The sequence below is a fragment of the Bison bison genome, unplaced genomic scaffold (genome assembly GCF_000754665.1).
Source record: "Bison bison bison isolate TAMUID 2011002044 unplaced genomic scaffold, Bison_UMD1.0 scf7180017864343, whole genome shotgun sequence".
Lineage (NCBI taxonomy): Eukaryota > Metazoa > Chordata > Mammalia > Artiodactyla > Bovidae > Bison > Bison bison.
In genome coordinates, this window is record NW_011494915.1 from 4,732,750 (window position 1) to 4,738,480 (window position 5,731).

At 40.0% G+C, this 5,731-nt stretch overlaps 1 pseudogene; it reads right to left on the reverse strand.

Moving 5' to 3' along the window:
• Positions 1 to 3,795: 3,795 nt before the first annotated feature.
• LOC104999112 overlaps positions 3,796 to 5,731 on the reverse strand; it is a 3,882-nt pseudogene continuing 1,946 nt past the window's right edge.

Here is a 5,731-nt window from a genome sequence, read left to right on the forward strand (position 1 = left end):
ACCTCAATTTACCAATATCTCCCTGGAAGGAACTTGTACATATAGATACACCTCAGCTTTTGTGACCATCCTAAGGATATGGTAAAGAATCTGCCTGGAATATGGGAGACCTGGGTTTGATCTCTGGGTCAGAAAGATTCCTTGGAGAAGGGAATGGCTACCCATTTCAGTATTCTTTCCTGGAGAATACCATGGACATAGGTTCCTGGTGGGTTATAGTCCATGAGGTCACAAAGAGTCTGACATGACTGAGTGACTAACACTTTAAGGGTTGACATGTCTCCAGATCATCTGACTCTGACAGACAGTAAGACCTTCATTCAAGAATGTCACAGAAAATTTAAACCATATCAAACACTTTCCCAACCATGACAGTATATAACTGGAAATCAGTTAAAGAAATAAGTTTTAAAATTTGCAAATGTATGGAGATTAAACATATCCCTGAACAACCAGTAGTTCAGAGAAGAAATCAAAAAAGAATTAAAAAATATACTGAGACAAATGGAAATAGAAAAATGTCATGCCAAAAATTAGAGGACAATAACAAATTACAACAAACACAGCTTTAAGAGAAAAGTTTGTAGTGAAAAAATGCTTACATTAAAAAAAAAAAGCTAGACCTTTTATACCCCAAGGAACTAAAAAAGGAGAACTTTGAGCTTTAAGCCAACATTTTCACTCTCCTCTTTCATTTTCATCAAGAGGCTCTTTAGTTCTTCTTCCCTTTCTGCCATAAGGGTGGTGTCATCTGCATATCTGAGGTTATTGATATTTCTCCCGGCAATCTTGATTCCAGCTTGTTCTTCTTCCAGCCCAGGGTTTCTCATGATGTACTCTGCATAGAAGTTAAATAAGCAGGGTGACAATATACAACATTGACGTACTCCCTTTGCTATTTGGAACCAGTCTGTTTTTCCATGTCCAGTTCTAACTGTTGCTTCCTGACCTGCATACAGATTTCTCAAGAAGCAGGTCAGCTGGTCTGGTATTCCCATCTCCTTCAGAATTTTCCACAGTTTATTGTGACCCACACAGTCAAAGGCTTTGGCATAGACAATAAAGCAGAAATAGATGTTTTTCTGAAACTCTCTTGCTTTTTCGATGATCCAGCGGATGTTGGCAATTTGACCTCTGGTTCATGTGCCTTTTCTAAAACCAGTTTGAACATCTGGGATTTCACAGTTCACGTATTTTGAAGCCTGGCTTGGAGAATTTTGAATAAACTCTTCAGATTTTCTGAAATCTGTATTAGCTTAGAAAGGGCAAGATCTCTAAATTGAATATGACCAGTGTTAATAAACTATATTCAAGGACTATTTGTGAGAGACCCTTTTGATAATGGAAGTGTCATTTCTGTGGTTCTGAAAACTGCAAAAGAGTCAAATGTTTATAGAATATACAGCTACAGCTAAAGACTTAAAATTAGGCAAAGAAATATATTCCAAGATACAGTACTTGGCAATAGAAGCACTCATATAAGTCTTTGAGTGTATTATTTATGGTATTTTAGCTTTTTAAATCTCATGTGACAACTATATTCATTAAGGAGACATCATCTAAAGTCTTACCCAGGTGAAGAGTTAGTCACCTAGTCGTGTCCATCTCTTTGTGACCCCATAGACTGTAGCCCGGCTGCTCTGTCCATGGGATTCTCCAGAGAAAAATACTGGAGGGGATTGCCATTCCTTCTCCAGGGCATCTTCCTGACCTAGGGATTGAACCTGGGTCTCCTGCATTGCAGGGGGATTCTTTACCATCTGAGCCACCAGGGAAGCTCCTTACCTAGGTGAGCACAGTACTAAATATTATGAATTTAGTCAGAAATTTTCATTTCTTTTCATCTTTTATTCATCCAGCAAGTATTCATTGAAGACCAAATGTGTTTTCTAGGTAATTTTCTAGGCATTAGAGATATAAGATACAATAATAATACCAGAAATTTCTACTCCCTTGGAGTATATAGAGAGAGAAGGAAATGAGACAAATAAATTATTGCATGTAGTTAATGTATCATCTGTTTCTAAGCAAAAAAATATATTGTTAATGGGATAAAGAGTGATTGTCTCATTATATTAGCTTTTCAGAAAAGAATTTTCTTGGAAGGTGGTATTTGAATAGGCACATACATGATTTAATAGGGGCTTCTCCGGTAGCTCAGATGGTAAAGCGTCTGCCTGCAATGTGGAAGATCTGGGTTCGATCCCTGGGTCAGTATGTATACTGTATGTCACTGAGTTCAGTGTGAGGATTGGCATGGTATAAAACAGACTCTACTTGAACAATCACTTATGAGCATTTGGAACTGAGCATACTATAGAGGACTTCCCTGGTGGCTGAGACGGTAAAGCGTCCGCCTACAATGTGGGAGACCCGGGTTCGATCCTTGGGTCGGGAAGATCCCCTGGAGAAGGAAATGGCAACCCACTCCAGTATTCTTGTCTGGAAAATCCCATGGACGGAGAGGCCTGGTTGGCTACTGTCCATGGGGTCGCAAAGAGTCGGACATGACTGAGCGACTTCACTATCTATCTATCTATACTATAGAGGGCTTCCTAGGTGGCACTAGTGATAAGGTACCCGCAGGAGACATAAGCAATTCTGGCTCAGTCCCAGCGTCTGGAAGATCCTCTGGAGGAAGGCATGGCAACCAACTCCAGTATTCTTGCCTGGAGAATCCCATGGGCTGAGGAGCCTGGTGGGCTACAGTCCAGGGTCCAAAGAGTCAACAGAGTGAAGTGACTTAGCACACAGCACGCACGTGCTATAGAGAGAAACGGATGATGGTGTGTGGAAGGGATAGGTAGACAGGACTCTGTGATGCCCACAGGTAGAAACTATTTTTAAAATAGTGACAGAAGGGAAAGCTAGGAAATGATGACTATGAACTTTCTTAGTTCATTGAATTGGCTAAAGTAAAACAAGATCCAAAAGGGCAGCAGTAGGCAATACAACTGAAAGGATGAGTGTAAGAAACAGTCTGTGCTCAGCTGTAGCACCAGCCAGAAAGATGGAACACAGCTTCTGGGTCACAACAGCTGTGTAAAGCACAGGTTTACAAACAGCCAGGAAGCAGTGATGTACCAACAATACTAAAAATTAGTTTTATTTTTTTTAAGAATTGTGTGTGGTTTAGGAGGAAAGAGAGAGAAGTGGAAGTCACATACCCTCCTTCCCTGTGTGTCTCTGTGTATCTTTTTCTGTCTCTTATAAGGACACTCTCATTGGATTTTGGGTTCACTTTACGCTCATCTTGACTCTTACCTTAATTATATCTGCAAAGATCTTATTTCCAAATAAGGTGACATTCTGAGTTCTGGGCGACATGGATATTTGGGAGACACTATTCATCCACAGCTCTTCCATGTTGGCTCAGAAGTTGAAGAATTTCCCTGAAATGCAGGAAACCCAGGTTCAAACCCTGGGTCAGGAAGATCCCCTGGAGAAGGCAATGGCTACCCACTCCATCATTCTTTCCTTGAGACTTCCACGGACAGAAGAACCTGGCAGGCTACAGTCCGTGGGGTGGCAAAGAGTCAGACATGACTGAACAACTCACAGTTTCACTTTTCATACACCAACAACACACATCATTTTACACATGATATACAGCTATTTTATTTGACACTGAACTGAACAAAAACTAAGAGATCAAATAGCCAATTCATGACTCTAAATTTATGATCTAGTGAGTTGACTACATAATTTGAGTCTTCATCTCTACAAGAAGATTTAATCAACACTATGTAATGATCAAATTTCTTTTGGACATACAGATCTTCAACCAAATTGTATTCAGTGATTCATTAATTTCCTGACACCCTCTTTCACATCTTTGTTCCTGAGGCTATAGATCAGAGGATTCAGCATGGGACTCACCACTGTATAAAATACAGAACCTACTTTGACTGTGAGCCATGAGTTTTTGGAGCTGGGTACACAATAAAGGAACAGGACAGTCCCATGGAACGTGGCGATGGTGGTCAGATGGGAGGCACAAGTAGAGAAGGCTATTTGGTGCCCCCAGCAGAGGGCATTTTTATGATAGTGACAAGAATGGACATATAAGTAGTGAGGACAATTGCCAGGCTGCTCACCTCATTGAATACGGCAATGGCAAAACAGAGCACTTGGCTGATGAAGGGGTCAGAGCAGGAGATGGAGACAGTGACAGAGTGCTCACAGAGGGAATTATTTATGATGTTAGACCCACAGAAGGATAATGCCAGGAGGAAACAGGTGAGTGTCAGGGAGGAGACTATATCCCACTTGCAGGGACTGGCCACTAACGATGCACAGAGCTCTGGGGACATGACCACTGTGTAGAGTAGAGGCTTACAAACGGCCACAAATCGGTCATAGGCCATCACTGCCAACACGAATGCCTCTGCCACTGCAAACATACAAGCTGAGAAGAATTGCGTGATGCATCCCGTGAACGAGACGGTTCTGTCTTCCACACCAAATTCTGCAAGAGTTTGGGTGTAACTGTGGTGGAATAGCAGAAATGAACAAAGGACAAGTGACTGAGAAGAAAGTACACGGGGGTGTGGAGTTTGGGACTGATCCTGATGATGGTGATCATGCCCAGGTTCCCCACCACGGTGACTGCATAGACGGTGAGGAAAGCCAGGAACAAGGGAACCTGGAGGTCGGGATATTCTGAGAAGCCCAAGAGGGTGAACGTGGCTCCTGCACTCTGATTTCCTTCAGCAAACCACAAAATTGTTGTTGGAGAAAATCTGAGACAGTGATAATAAAATGATAACAATGATAATGATGACACTGCATGGATATCACATTTATCGTGCAGCAGACATTGTATTAAAATATTGGTACATTAGTTTTGACCACTAAATAAGACTTATGAATTTCAAAACAACTAGTCTCATATTTTACAAAAGGAAATGGAAGCATATATGAGTTAAGACACTTGTTTGAATTAACACAGCCTGCTAGTGATGAGTTAGGTTTGAAGTTGATCATGAGTGACAGAAATTGAATTTCGTGTAGAGTTAGAAATGTTTTCTATAGTGTTGCAGAAAAACATGTTTTTCATAGTTCCACCATTCTGAAGGTCTGTGCTGTTTAGTGGGAGTAACATAACAATAAATGAAAACATAGCACTCAAATTTATTTTAAAAAGCAGGAGGAGTAATATTTTTAGAGGTCGTAGTACTTCTATCATTATATTCAAACTGAAGATCATCGAAAAGGCAGAGGTCATGAGTTACCACAAGAATTTTCACATTTTAGAAAACATAAATGAACATTGAAGGAAATAAAGCTCCATCTTCAAGTTTTCCAATGCTTCCAGTTTGATGCTAAAATTATTGGCTTTGTGTTCAATGCAGCGACCTGGTAAAGCAATGAAGCTGTATTACAATTTGTAGTACCCTCACTTGTTTTCTTTCCTATTTGACTATCATTTGTCTCACACACTGCCACTGATGCTCTCAATATAGTCTTTTAAATTCTTTGATCAATATCTCTTAACTTGCTATCAATATTTTTAATCTAATACATTTATTAGGAATATTATACATTTAAATGGTTATAGAATATCTGAATTACAGAGTAACTTAAAATATATTTTGCTCAACTCTTTCACATTCTACACTGTTTCTCAAGAAAATCAGAGAATACGGTAATAAACACAAGTGATTACATTATCACCCTCAAAACTTCTGGTGACAGGAATATTGAGTTTGATTAAAACTACAGGTGATAA